A 15,651-nucleotide genomic window follows, 5' to 3' on the forward strand; every position below is an offset into this window, starting at 1 on the left:
AACATTGGACCAGCTCTACACCCTTGGCAGGGTCCTCGAGGGTGTGTGGGAGATGCCCAACCAATCCCAATGTGTTTTGTGGATATGGAGAATGGATTTGACCGTGTCCCTCAGGGAGTCCTGTTGGGGGGTTCTTCAGGAGTATTGAGTATCGAACCCCCTGATATGGGCTGTTTGGTCCCCGTACGACCGCTGTCAGAGTTTGGTCCGCATTGCCGGCAATAAGTCGGACTCATTTCCGGTGAGAGTTGGACTCTGCCAAGACTGGCCTTTGTCACCGATTTTGTATTCTGGGTATCCCTGCTGAAGGTACTTCCCCCGTGACCCGACCCAGAGAAGCGGTAGAAAATGGATGGATAAATACTATATACAGTATTATAGATTTGTAATATAAATTATACACTATTATACCCATATTTTACTGTATAGTTTCATCACTCGGAGACTCCTCTTTGAGGCGCTGTGTGGGTGCCATAATGTTTGATCAACAGTCCAGCATTTATACTTTGCAGACTTGAGACAAAAATTACAACAGTGCAAGTGTCTAGTTAAACAATAGCATTTTTATTTCATTACAGAATGTCGCAAACAGCAAACTTGTAATGTCTTCTTGTGTAGAGCACCAAATGTCCCCAACGTACTGTTGTGGTGCCGCGTCCTTGACAAGATGAACTTTTGCTCAAGAGGAGAATGCGGGACCAAACTTTCAATTTCTAAATTAAAGGAGCCCAGAAAGCAGCAGGGAGACAAGATGAGCTTCGGATCCTTAGGGTCATCCTCCGGAGCGAACTGGCAGGAGAGGGCTTCTGCTTTGGTGTTCTGGGGCTCTGGCCAAAAATTACTTTCTCCAAAGATCACCATCCCACTAAGAAACCTCAAGCTATTTTCAGTCAATGTGAAAGCCAGTTTTGCAAAAACATAGGGACCGTATTCAAGAAACATTTTGTCTGTGCTGCTGTCGTCCTGCTCAGGTTTAACTTCCCCTCCTCTCGTTGCACAGATGATCTGGTTGGCGTGATTAAAGGCACTCTTTCCTGGTCTCCATCACATTTTTTTATTCCTTCTCACCCTCATGCTGCACACACTCAAGAGCCACGGGTTGGCCACCCCTGCCAAAAGGTGGACAAGAATTTCCTTGAAGCTGTCAGGAAGTTGTTCTCCATGGCTTCAACAAATTCCTCCCACGCCCGGATTTTTGCCTCAGCGACCACCAAAGCTCTATTCTGTTTGGTCAGCCAGTACCTATCAGCTACCTCAGGAGTCCCACAGTCCAAAAATGACTAAGGACTCCTTCAGCTTGGTGGCATCCTCACCATTGATGTCCACCAACGTGTTCAGGGATTGCACCACAACAGGCACCAACCACCTTACGGACACATTTCTTGTCGGCTGCCTAGGGAATGGATGCACGGAACATGATCCACTCAGGGTCAATGTCCCCCACATCCCTTGGAACATGAGCAAAGTTCTATCAGTGGTAGCAGTTGAAACTCCTTCTGACTGCCTTCTGCGAGACGTTCCCAGCAGACGTTCATAATATGTTTGGGCCAGCCATATTGGACCGGTATCTTCCCCTTCTATTGGAGCCAACTCACCACCAGGTAGTGATCAATTGACAGGTCTGTACCTTTCTTGACCCAAGTGTCCAAGACGTGTGGTCACGAGTCCGATGACGCGAGAACAAAGTCGATCATCGAACTGCGACCTAGGATGTCTTGGTGCCATGTGGAGGTGTGGAGTTCTTGATGCTTGAACATGGTGTTTATTATGGACAATCCATGATGAGCACAGAAGTCCAATAGCAGAACTTCGCATGATGAGCACAGAAATCCAATAGCAGAACTTCGCTCGGGTTCTGATGGGGGCAGGGGGGTAGGCATTCCTCCCAGTCAAACCCTTTCAGCTCTCACTGTCATTGCTCATGTGAGCATTAAAGTCCCCCAGCAACAATTGAACCCCCAGGGGGAGCACTCTCCAGCACACCTTCTAAGGACTCCAAAATGGGTAGGTACTCTGAACTGCTGTTTGGCGCATTGGCACAAACAACAGTCAAGACCCATCCCCCCACCCGAAAGTGGAGGGAGGCAAACCTCTTGTCCACCGGAGTGAACACCAACGTACAGGTGCCGAACCGTGAGGCAAATTAGGATACAACGCCTGCTCTGTGCCTCTCACCATGGGGAACTCTTGAGTGGAAGAGAGTCCAACCCCTGTCAGAACACGTGGTGTCGGCTTCCCTTGAATGCTCAGGCCCCACAAAGGGTAGCTTGGAGCGCGTGCAAGTCGCGTTGTTGTTGGGGATGCTTCAATGTGTCCATGACACTTTGTGGTGAGGTGTGGGATCTTTTGGCTGGGCAGGTTGGTCAGAGGAGACAGTTGGGCAAGGACGGGGTGAGAGACCGCCGACGGGCCTCCAGTAGAGAAACCACAGGCGAGCCCGGGAGAAGCGTGGGTTATGGCTGAAAAACGCTCTCCACCACCTTCCTATTTCACTAGCTTTGTGACCAAATGAGCCACGAGATCCCCATCCCTCTGACTATTTTACATTTTAGGATTTGTGATGTAAACAATTAGATTTTATTAAATAATTATTGAATTTCAGATGAGCATAGTCCCATGCTCATCCTCCTAAATACTTTTGTTTTAAAGATTGTGCGATTATTTGAAGAACACTGATCTTTTCAATATGACATTTGTGTTTTTCTTTTTTTCACTTGGTGCAATTATTTGTACATGCTATATTTATATTCAACATCGTACATTCAAGGTTGCAGCAGTTCAGTCGGTCATGGTCTTCATGTAATGTTCCCATCATGTCCAGCTAGGGCTCTGACTGTTGAATCCGCCTCGACAGTGAGGTTCCGTCACCTTTGTGTGTTTCAAGCAAACCTGTCCATTGTCCTGGCAAGCAGCAGCTAATTAATTTAGTACTATGTTGTAATGTTATGATCGTAATTCAATAAATCCTGCTGATTTTGGACCGAATGTTGTGAATACTCGACGTGGGACGCTCCTGACGACGACTTCAGTGGACTAAAACCATCATCTCTGGGACCTAAGTACCCAAATTCGAGCCGTATCGTTTACGTCAAAGCTGCTTGACCGAGCTGAGACCATGAACAACAAAAGCATCTGTTTTCTAATATTTACTGAGGAGGAAAACTTCAAATGGTAGTATTTACACGTCCTGCAAAACCTACGTATCGTATACAATGAGGATAATGAGTACCAATAAGAAGTTGGGCGAGTGAAAGCGGCAACTTAAACTTTCCTATCGGCTTAGTAGTCCTTAGCTTAGCTTGCTAACAACAAGACGCGTTTGTGATCAGTTTGTGGATGTTGAAGAAACATCGAACGTGAGTAACTTCATAACTTGTATGACGAGGGCTGCGAGGACTTGGGAAATTTACCAAGTCTTAACTTAGTACATCTTAGTTCCCAAATTGGTTCCGTATCGTTCCCGTTGAAACTGCTCAGCCCAAGTTAGCCTAGCGGGCTAACAACATTACCTACATAGAGTATACGAGGACCAAACATCAATCATGGACTCAACCTTCAACTATTAGAGTGAGGGCCATTGTGGTTTGAATCCGCTCCACCCAACGTATCCTTTAAATCGCCATATCCTTGATATTTTTAACACAGGTAGTATGTGATTTCTGTACCTTATGTGCTGACTGTGTTTATTGTGATTGCTTTCTTTTGACCTTAACTTTTACATACATTCGGTAGTATGTGAATTGTGTATTTTATATGCTGACTGCAGCCCGTTGGGCAGCATATAACTGTGCTACCTGTCAGCCGGTCCCAAGCCTGGATAAATGCAGAGGGTTGCGTCAGGAAGGGCATCCGGCGTAAAACTGTGCCAAATATATATGAGCAAGGGTTCATCATCTGAATTCCTTAACGTTTAGGTCGTGGCCTGGGCTTCTTCCACCCGCACCCGTAAATCTTAAACTACAAGGCATAGGTAGAAATTCAGATAATGTAGGTCGAAGACAAAAAAGAGGAGGAAAGCGGCTTAGTCGAAAGAAGAGGAATGCATAAACCCTACAGCTGTGTTTAGGGACTTTGAATGTTGGGACGATGACAGGAAAAGCTCAGGAGTTAGTTGACATGATGATGAGGAGAAAGGTTGATATATTGTGCATCCAAGAGAGCAAGTGGAAAGGGAGAAGTTTTAGGAGCAGGGTTTAAATTGTTTTATCATGGAGTAGATTGGGAAGAGAAATGGAGTAGGGGTTACTTCAAAAGAAGAGTTTTCTAAGAATGTCCTGGAGGTGAAAAGAATATCAGATTGAGTGATGAGGCTGAAATTTGAAATTGAGGGTATTGTGTATAATGTGATTAGCGCCTATGCCCTGCAGGTAGGATGTGACCTTGAGTTGAAAAAGAACTTCTGGAAGGAACTAGAGGAGGAAGAGAGAGAGAGAGAGGAGAGAGAGAGAGAGAGAGAGAGAGAGAGAGGAGAGAGAGAGAGAGAGAGAGAGAGAGAGAGAGAGAGAGATTGGGATTGGTGCAAATTTAAATTTACATGCTGGTGAAAGAAACAAGGGCGATGAAGAAGTGATTGGTAAGTACGGCATTCAGCAAAGGAACTTTGAGGGACAGATGGTGGTGGACTTCGCAAAAAGGATGGAATTGGCAGTGGTGAACACTTACTACCGGAAGAGACAGGAACGTAGTGTGACCTCCAAGAGTGGAGGTATAAGCACACAGGTGGATTTGTACATACAGTGTAATCTGAAGGAGGTTGATGAGCCACACATTGAAGTTATGGGAAAGAGTAGTGGAGGCTAGACTCAGGACAGAAGTATGTGCGGGCAACAAAATGGTTTCATGCCTAGAAAGAGTACCACAGATGCACCATTTGCCTCGAGGTTGCTCGTGGAAAAGTACAGAGAAGGTCAGAAGGAGCTAAATTGTATCTTTGTAGACTTAGAGAAACCCTATAACAGAGTACCAAGAGAGAAACTGTGGTACTGCATGCGCAATTCTGGTGTGGCGGACAAATATGTTAGAATAATACAGGACATGTATGGGGGCAGCAGAACAGCGGTGAGATGTGCTGTTGGTGTGTCAGAAGAATTTAAGGTGGAGGTGGGACTGCTTCAGGGTTCTGCGCTGAGCCCCTTCCTGTTTGCGGTAGTAATGGATAGGCTGACAGATGATGTTAGACTGGAATCCCCTTGGACTATGATATTGTGATCTGCAGTGAAAGCAGGGAACAGGCGGCGGAACAATTAGAGAGATGGAGGTACGCAGTGGAAAGGAGAGGAATGAAGGTTAGCCAAAGTAAAACGGAATATATGTGTGTGAATGAGAGGGGCGGAGGTGGAAGAGTGAAGCTCCAGGGAGAAGTGATCACGATGGTGGACGGCTTCAAATACTTGGTGTCACCTATACAGAGCATTGGAGAGTGTGGTAAGGAAGTCATGAAACGGGTCCAAGTAGGGAGGAACAGCTGGCGGTAGGTCTCTGGTGTCCTATGTGACAGAAGAGTCTCAGCTAGGATGAAGGGCAACGTTTATAAAACAGTGATGAGGCCGGCTGGATTAGAGATGGTGGCTCTGAAAAAAACAACAGGAAGCAGAACTGGAGGTATCAGAAATGAAGATGCTGAGGTTCTTGCTTGGTTTGAACAGGTTGGGTAGGATTAGAAATGAGCTCATTAGAGGGAAAGCCAAAGTTGGATGTTTCTTAAACAAGGTGAGAGGGAGCACACTTTGATGGTTTGGACATGTTCAGAGTCGAGAGAGTGAGTATGTTGGGAGAAGGGTGCTGAGGTTGGAGCTGCCAAGCAAAAGAGGGAGAAGGCTGATGGATGTTGTGAGGGAGGACAGTGGGTGTTTGAGAGGAGGATGCACGAGATAGGCTGAGATGGAAAAAGATGACACCCTGTGGCGACCCCTAATCGGGACATGCCGAAAGGGAAAGAAGTTACCTGATGATTGGTCTCTGCGTTGATGGTCTGGGGCTCATAATCCACTTCTCGTCGGGTGCATAAACGGATGTCTGTCTTTCCCTCGGTGGATATGGCTCGTGATTCAATTAGCCTCAGCGTGGAACCCTACCAGTGTGGCAGCCTTCGGCACGGTCTCCCTGGTACTATTTACATTTGTGTGTTTTTCAGGCATCTCTGGATTCAAGTACACAAGAGAGGAATTACTAACCATCAGAGTCTTCACCGGACTTTTTTTCGATAACTCTTACCAATTCACTGAATCTTTTTCCGGAATTACTCGTCGGCCCGCTCTTCAAAGCCTCGCAACGATTACGAGGGATGCGAGCCGATACACAAGTTCGCCTGCGAAAGAGGGGCCATCAAAGCAAAGCAAATTTATTTGTATAGTGCATTTCATACACGAGGTAACTCAATGTGCTTTACATGATTAAAGGCATTTGAAAACAAGGAGATAAAACGTTTAAAATGGGATAAAAACAATAAAAATTACAAACAAAATATTTAAAAAAATACAATTAAAACCGCATGCAATATGATCAAAAAGTGGATATATTCTAAAAAGCATGAGAAAAAAAGAAGTTTTCAACCTGGATTTAAAAACATTCCCACTTGGGGCTGACCCTCACCTCTATTGACAACTTATTCCATTTGTTGTGTGCAGCATAATAGCTAAATGCTGCTTCACCATGTTTGCTTTGGACTCTGCGCTCCACTATTTGACCTGAGTGATTTATAGGCCAGAAGCAGAACTTTAAAATCTATTCTAAAGCTGACTGGAAGCCAGTGCAAGAACTTTAGGATTGGAGTTATGTGCTCTGACCGCTGTGTTTTGGTCAGAACGTGAGCTGCAGCATTCTGAATGAGCTGCAGCTGTTTAATCTTTTTTTTTTTTTTTTTTTTTTTTTTTTGAGTCCAATCAGAAGACCATTACAGTAGTCAAGTCTACCTGAGATAAAAGCATGGATGAGCTTTTCCTGGTCTGCTTAACACATACAAGATTTCACTCTAGATATGTTCTCCACATGGTAGAAGGCAGTTTTTGTGATTGATTTGATGATTGTTGAAAGTCAGGTCGGAATCAATCAGAACAGAACATCAGATTTCGGACTTGGTCTTTGGTTTTTAAAGATAGAGAGTCCAGGTGTTTGCTAACAGCAATTCTCTTTTCTTTACTGCCAAACACAATTGTCTATTTTGTTGCGATTTAGTTGAAGAAAATTTTGGCTCATCTAGTTATCTGATTTAGACAGGAGCACAATACCGCAATTGAACTGTAGTCATCTGGAGACACTGCTAAATATAACTGCATAGCTATGGTAGTCAAAATTAAAGTTTTGAAGAATTTGACCCAAGGGTAGCATATACAGGCTGAACAGGAGATTTCCAAGAACTGACCCTTGAGGGACCCCGTAGGTCATTGTCTTTTGCTAAGACTGAGCACCTTCAATGGTCACAAAGTACCTCCTTTCCTCCAGGTCGGACCGAAACAATTTAAGGACCGTTCCATTTAGTCCTACCCACGTTTCCAACCTGTTTAGCAATATATTGTGATCTACCGTATCAAAAGCCGCACTGAGATCCAACAAGATCAAAATTGACACCTTTCCTGAGGCAGTATTCAACCTTATATCATCTGGCACTTTGATAAGAGCAGATTCTGTACTGTGATGGGTTCAGAAATCTGATTTAAAATTTGTCAATAAATCAATTTAAATTCAAGAAATTGCTGAGTTGATTAAAAATAACTTCCCCGCGAATCTTTGCTATGAACAGGAGATTTGAGATGGGTCTATAGCTTGCTAACATGGAATCGTCCAGTTCTCTGTTTTTTAAAAGAGGCTTAACAGCAGCTACTTTAAGAGGTTTGGGAAACTCGCCAGACAGAAGTGAGCAATTGATTTGCTGCAAATCAGGCAGCACTGATTTCACAATAGTTTTGAAAAAGTCAGAGGGTATTGAGTCGAGACAGCTTGTTGATGGTTTCAACTGCAAACAGTTTTTTGGTCAACTTTATAAAATTCTGATAAGTTAATAGAGTTTTCTCTGGGTGGCTTAAAATGTGAGATCATTCTATCTGTTTGCTGATTTGTGCTGACATTTGACCTGATGGATTGTATTTTTTCACCAAAATAACTGGCAAACTCATTGCATTTGTCAGCTGTTACAAGTTTTGGATCTATTTGATCGGGGGGGGGGGGTTTGTAAGCTTGTCAACCACAGCAAATAGAGCACGAGTATTGTTGAGGTTCTTACTGATGATTTCAGAAAAGTGTTGCTGTCTAGCTCTAGCTAACTCTTGGTTAAAATTACAAAGACACTGTAGAGGTCATAGTCGATTTGGAGTTTAGTTTTTCTCCACTTGCATTCTGCTTTCCTACACTCCGATTTAGATCTCTTAACCATCATTGTGCTCCTCCATGGTGTTCTAGGTCACCTCAGGGTGGTCTTAGTTTTAACAGGAGTGACAGCATTCATGGCATTTGTAATTTTTGAGGTGAAATTGTCCAAAAGTTCATCAACTGTCTCAGCATTCAGTCTGTGGCACAGCCACAGTTTCCATAAACTTAGTGGCAGTACTCTCATTTACTTACCTTTTCCTCATAGAGATAGAGGTTATCTGAAGTTTTGAATTTCAACATCCTTAGAGATGATCAGATCTAAGATGTCACTTTGAGTGTGAGTTGGACTCTTAATATGTTGAGAGAGGTCAAACATGTCTAGTATTGCAGAAAGTTCTTCGGATGTTTTTTCTTTTCTTTCAATACAATAACTGACAGCAGTTCTGGATAAAAAAAAAAAAAATCCATTGTCTTGGGGGTCTCTAAATGATTAAAAGTATAACCTTTGGGTCATCCTTAACAAAAAAAAAAACAGATATTCAAAAGACCTAAAATCACCCAGGATAATTTCTTTACATTGAAATAATGATTTAAAAATAACAGCAATATCACCACCTTTTTTTCCCCTGTACAACACTTGTTCATAAAATTTAAATCTGCTGGTGTTGCCTCATTTAAAATGGTATTACAGCTACTTTCTGTTAACCACATTTCATTGCATCACAAAAAGTCCAGACTATGTGTTGTATTGATGTCATTGATCAACATTGATTTGTTACCCAATGACCTGATATTAAAAAGAGCTCATCTCTCAGAGATGGCTGGAGAGAATGGTTCGATGGACTCACATTTGATCCTCACTAAATTGGAAGTTCTACTTTTTTGCTGCAATATTTTTTGAACAACTTTCTGTCCCTTGTAATTACAGGAATGAAAAATGGCTGATCTCCATTGGGGTCTGAGTTATTCTGGAAAAGACCCAGTGAATATCAGTCAGATTTACAGATAGTCTTCATGTGTGGAGGAAGTGTGTTTGGCTTCTTTGTGGACGGCGGTTTCAGGCGAAGGGGGATGGGAGGAGGATCTTGGGGTGGTATGGGCCGGACTCCATCGTTGACAATAGTATTCATCCTATCCATCAGACCCAACATTGCATTCAGGCTGGAAGAGGGGGAGCCAACATCTACTGCGGATTGTATGGTTCTTGTAGTCATGGAGGGGAGATTCTGAGGTGTGGATGGCTCCAATGGGGCAGGAAGAGGTGTGGGAGAAAAGTGCTAGCACATTCCATTTCTCTTTTGCTCATCAGATTGTTCGGATAACGCAAATGCATCTGTGTGGACCTTGTCTCCCCTTATCTCTTGTTCCTCCAACTGTTTGGGAACAACTGGATCATGTTGTCCTTGGTTTTTGTAAACATTTTCTTTACAGGGTGGTGAATGACGCACACAGTAGAAAATGTTGGCAGCTAATAACTTAACCCCTTGTCTATTTAGACAGAAACCATCTGCTTTGTAAAGATTTTTACGCTCTCATAAAAGGTAGAAATTGTCAATGGAATTCACGGATAGAGTGCACACCTTGCCTAACCACCTATTCAATTGACAGAGCCTCAAGAAACGTTCATCCCCAGATCGTACAAGTGGGGGAGGTCCGCTTATAAAAACGTCAGCATCTATCCCTTGCATTTTTGTAAGGAGGTCAATGAAAGTCAGTACCTCTGATTGCTGCTTGAGAACATCCAGGGCCCCTGTGTGCATAATGATAATTACACAGTTGGGTGCTGATCAGTGATCTCCAGGATTTTTTGAGCGATATCAGACACCGTCTCTGACACAGTACTTTGGTGTTCTTCTCACTGCAAAAGCGTTTCACATCCTAGATGGCTCCATCACCAACTCTTAATGTTTGGGGTCCCAATTTTTTTGGATGATTTAATTTCATACTTTTCAGCGGTGGTGGAGGATGAGCATTCTTGGCCTCGGTCTTGTAAGAGTGCTTCAAATCTATTTTTAAGTCTGACAATATTTTGAACTGACTCGCCTTCTTTATCTTGGTCTTTGCTGTACCGACCATCCACGGCCGCTCACTTGGTGTTGAGGCAGCCCGGAACGCAGGCCAGCCAGATTCTTCTGTAATCTCCTGGTGCTCTCGTGTCTACCTTTTTAAATGGATCACAATATCATCTGCGAACATCATGGTCCAAGGGGATTCCAGTTTAACCTCTTCTGTCAGCCTATCCATTACTACCGCAAACAGGAAGGGGCTCAGGGCAGATCCCTGATGCAGTCCCACCTCCACCTTAAATTCTTCTGACACACCCACGGCACATCTTAGTGCTGTTCTGCTGTCCTGATACATGTCCTCTACTATTTTAACATATTTCTCAGCCACACCAGACTTGCGCATGCATTACCACAGTTCCTCTCCTGGTACTCTTGTTATAGGCATTCTCGAGGTCTACAAACAGTGATGAAAGTCCTCCGGATTTTCCCAGAATTCCGGATTTTTAAATTTTCATGAAAATTGCTCCAGAAAATTAAGGACAAATTGCCTAAAATTAATCCCGATATTAGTTGACAACATTGGACGAACACACACATTACGTCACGATTTCCGACAGGAATGTTTGTTACAATGTATCGCTAGCTTGTTGCCACGAACGCTGATTATGTTGAAGTAAACTTTTAGCATTTTCCAAACATTGCGAGTATAAACCATTCGTGTTTATTCCTTGACAGGCCAGTGCATTTAACTTGTCTTCAGATCAAGTTTGGCAGATCAATTTGATTATTGATGAAAATTTTTAAATACTGTTTTATATGTTCCACTAACATCAGTTAAAATTGGAAATGGTCATTTCTGAGTTTTAAATTTTAGTTTTCTATTTTATTTATGTATTTGTTTATTGTATTTCCAATTTACAGTTATGCTATATTAATCCGATAAATTATTTTAAGGCCATCCCTAATTACACCTGCAACTTTATCTGCGAGCATGACTGACTACACCCGTACATGTTTCAAATGTGAGTGACTGTGTGTATCAAAATATTAAAGGCAACTGATTGTACAATTAGTATTACTAGACCAATATCTAAGATAGTGAGCAATGTGGCTGAGTGTATCAGTGCAATGCGACGTAACAAGTTTGAGACTTAAACGTTAATAGTAATTACTACAGATCAACTTCTTTAACATGTTTTGCTGTACGGTGTAGAAATTCTAGGATATATTTTCATGTATATTCTATATCTATAATATGTATAATGTGGGGAAATGGACAATTTTCGATGTCTTTTTACTGAATAGTTCACGTAATTCATTTGTCTTGAGATAAGGTGGCATATTTTAAGCATATTTTAATGACAAATGTGATTTTGTACTATCCAGTGATAGGGGGATGGGGGGCAAAAAAATCTGGGCTTGGCCCTTGGGGAACTTCTGCCCAATTTTTTTTTTTTTTTGGGGTGAGGACTTAGAAATTTTACTTTCAATTTTTGTCTGAATTTTGTTCACAGATATCGCCAGAATGCACCACAGCCATCCATTTTTTTTTTCAAAAATTTCCCACTTCTTTTTCGCTCATTTCCTTTCCTTGGGTGACTTCCTGTATTCTGGGGTTCCACCACCGTCTCCTTCTCCATTTTGCTACCAGAAGGCACTCCAAATACTCTTATGCCTGCCTCTCTGAGGATCTTGGCAGTAGTATTCCAGTCTTCCAGGAGCTCCCCCTGCCCATCTCGAGCCTCTCTCACCTCTTTCCAGAAGGCCACACAACATTCTTCCTTTCTCAACTCCCACCACCTGATTCTCTGCTCTACCTTTGTCTTCTTAATCTTCCTACCCGCTCCCAGAGTCATCCATCACACCACAATCCTATGCTGTTGAGCTACACTCTCCCCACCACAACTTTACAATCAGTAACCTCCTTCAGATTACATCTACACAAAATATAATCCACCTGCGTGCTTCTACCTCCGCTTTTGTAGGTCACTATGTTCCTGTCTCTTCTGGAAATAAGTGTTCACCACTGCTAATTCCATCCTTTTTGCGAAGTCCACCACCATCTGACCCTCAAAGTTCCTTTTGTGAATGCTGTACTCATACATTACTTCTTCATCGCTCCTGTTTCCTTCGCCAACATGTCCGTTGAAATCTGCACCAATCATTCTCTCCTCTCTCTCTCTCTCTCTCTCTCTCTCTCTCTCTCTCTCTCTCTCCTCTCTCTCTCTCTCTCTCTCTCTCTCTCTCTCTCTCACTCGATCTGATATTCTTTTCATTTCCAAGACATTCTAAGACAGCTCTTCCTTTAAAATAACCCCAACTCTATTTCTCTTCCCATCTACCTCTAGCCTTACTCCTTTTCCACTTCCTCTCTTGGATGCACAATACATCAACCTTTCTCCTAATCATCATGTCAACTAACTCCTGAGCTTTTCCTGTCACTGTCCCAACATTCAAAGTCCCTGCAACACCGTTCTAGGGTCTGTGTATGCCTCTTGTTCTGCCAACTAAGCCGCTTTCCTCCTCTTTTTTGTCTTTGACCTACATTATCTGTAGTAGTTAGCCCAGCCATGACCTATACGTTATGGAATTCGTTTCATGAAGGCTCATATATGTTTGGCACAATTTTACGCCGAATGCCGTTCCTGCAGCAACCCTCTGCATTTATCCGGGCTTGGGACCGGCCTACAAGACGCACAGGAATTGAACAATTCACATACTACCAAATCTATGTTAAAGTTAGTCAGATAAAAGCAATTAAAATAAACACAGTCAACACATAAGGTACACAAATCACATCCTACCTGTTCGAAAATATAAAGGATATAGCGATTTAAAGGATATGTGGATGGAAGGGATTCAAACCACAATGTCCCTCACTCTAGTAGTTGAAGGTTGAGTCCACGTTTGTCGATGTTTGGTCCTCGTTGTATACTCTACGTAGGTAATGTTAGCGCGCTAGGCTAACTTGGGCCGAGCAGCTTCAACGCGAACGATACGGCACTAATTTGGGTACTAAGATGTGCTAACATAAGACTTGTTAAATTTCCTCTCAGTCCACACAGCCCTCGTCGTACAAGTTATGAAGTTACTCACGTTCGATGTTTCTTCAGCAGCACGGTTTGATCACAAACGCGTCTTGTTGTTAGCCAGCTAAGCTAAGGTGGTCTGGGCCCATTTGCAAGTTTAAGTTGACGTTTGTACTTTCCAAGCTTCCTACTAAGTACTCACGGTCCACATTGTAAACGAAACATAGGTTTTGCCGGTTGTGTAAGTACTAACGTCTGATGTTAAATATTAGTTCAGCACAGTTAAATATTACAGTACAGATGAATTTTGTTGTTAGCGATCTAGGTGAGGATAATAGGACGAGCAGCTTCAACGCGAACGATACGACTCCAATTTGGGTACTAAGATTGCACAGATGATGATTTTAGTCCACTGAAGTAGTCACCAGGAGCGTCTCACGTCAATTATTCTCTTGTTTAAGCTGCTCCCAGTTTGGGGACCGGAAGCAATATGGCATCAAATATCGCCAGCTATTGCTCTCAAATTAATGTGACAACATTTTAAATGGATTTTATTCATTCAAATCTTTATTTGTAAAAATATACCAACTTAGACTGTCGACTACGTTATCAGCTTCCGTGTGTTTTAGTGCAACAATATACAAGTGTTATACACGCAAAATAGTTGTCACGATTGTCGGGTTGTCGCGTACCTATTTACTAAATCCCCCGGCGTTTGCATAATTTTAAAACAAGACCAAAAACTTCGTATATACATTCATGATAGCCATTACTATTTATCAGTTTCTGGCTAAATAAACAAAACAACAACTTCACAAATGCTTACCAGCCCCTTTTTTCCAAAACAAGCATGTCCTCCTAGCTGGGTCTCACTGCTCGGTCGGCAACTCCATCGCCAGCTATTTTGAAAGTATGTGCTGTGTAACTGGCTCAAATGTATAACCTTTAACTTCTTTGTAAAGCTGGTATTCTTCACCGTCTTCGTGAGACCCTTCAGAATCATGTTCATCGCTCGAATTACCGGAAAATTAGTCGTCGTTCTCATATTGTTGTCGAGTGGCGCCATGAAGTGGAACGCTATGTGTGATGTCACGTTCCTACTCTGCTGTTTCCGCCCCGTTTCTGTATTTTTCCGGCGGATCGAGCAATGTGTGATCATTTTTTTCCGATAATCGAAAAATAAAAATGTTTCCGTCATAATAGATTTTAGATTCAAATTCAGCATAAAAACAACTAAAATATTAGCAAATCTTAACATACACTGAGTTTAAGTATCCAAGGTAGCATATTAGGCTCTTTATATTTTTACTTTATATTTATATGATCAGTTGTTCATTAGTAATTGATCTTTGTGTTAGCGTTAATGAAGGTTTTTGTTGTTGTTGTGGACGATACTAAGCATTTTATTTGTCGATCCGTTATAACTGCAGTTATATGAAAGAGCAATAAAAATAAAAATGTATCTTGTTTTTAATGTGTTAAAGGGGAAATCCAGTGCTTTGCATGAACAGTGTATCAATAGGTCATGTAATATGTACCCTATTTTGACAATGTGAGTAGTATTTTGAGAAAATTTTTATCGACAATGACGAATTTTCAGGGGCGCTGCCATTTTCACGAGTCACATGATATACGTGGGCGTATGTGACGTGTACCGTGCCGCAACAAAGGCTCGATTACATGGGACACAATTATGGGCAGTGCTGATTTCGGCCTCTGCCACCTGAAAGCTCGGCTCGTGGCCCGCCGCCGAGCTCCCTCGTCAGACTCCATGTCATTCCCGTCCGAAGAACCAATCCGGGGCTGCCAGCCCGAAGCTCCCGGGGGCCTTCGTTTACATGCACTTATGTCGCGCGTAGGCCTCCGAGTAGTCAGACTCCGTGTCATTCCGCCCAAAGAACCATCCGAATATTCAACATTAATTACAGCCACAGGTTCAAATCTGTATGGAAGTAGTCCTCCGTCTTCCCGATCAACCGATACTGCTATTTCTTCATCAGATGAGGATAAATCCGAGAAATCAGCGCTGGGCATAATGGTGTCCCACTTAATCGAGCCTTTGTTGCAGTACGGGACACGTTACATACACCCATGTAGATCATGTGACTCCTGAAAATGGCAGCGCCCCTAAAAATTCGTCATTGTCGATTAAAAAAAAATCTTCTCCAAACACTATTAAATGAGACAGGATTTAACATCACATTGTCAAAATAGGGTACATATTACATGACCCATTGATACACTATTCATGCAAAGCACTGGATTTCCCCTTTAAGTACGTAACCTGATGTTAACACTGATTTTGGCACTTC

The 15,651-nt window shown here is 42.6% G+C and overlaps 1 protein-coding gene and 1 long non-coding RNA gene across 3 annotated transcripts in view; one reads left to right on the plus strand and one right to left on the minus strand.

Annotated features, from left to right (window-relative positions):
* The window catches only part of naprt (nicotinate phosphoribosyltransferase), a 54,136-nt gene that overhangs the window by 36,825 nt on the left and 1,660 nt on the right, over positions 1-15,651 (plus strand). The gene's annotated exons all lie outside the window — the stretch shown is intronic.
* LOC133503001 (uncharacterized) lies at positions 4,518-15,635 on the minus strand. Its single transcript, XR_009795598.1, has 3 exons — positions 14,166-15,635; positions 6,214-6,307; positions 4,518-6,139 (listed from the first exon to the last, which is right to left on the minus strand). It is a non-coding gene; the product is annotated as an uncharacterized LOC133503001 (long non-coding RNA).

Source organism: Syngnathoides biaculeatus, chromosome 7, assembly GCF_019802595.1.
Source record: "Syngnathoides biaculeatus isolate LvHL_M chromosome 7, ASM1980259v1, whole genome shotgun sequence".
Lineage (NCBI taxonomy): Eukaryota > Metazoa > Chordata > Actinopteri > Syngnathiformes > Syngnathidae > Syngnathoides > Syngnathoides biaculeatus.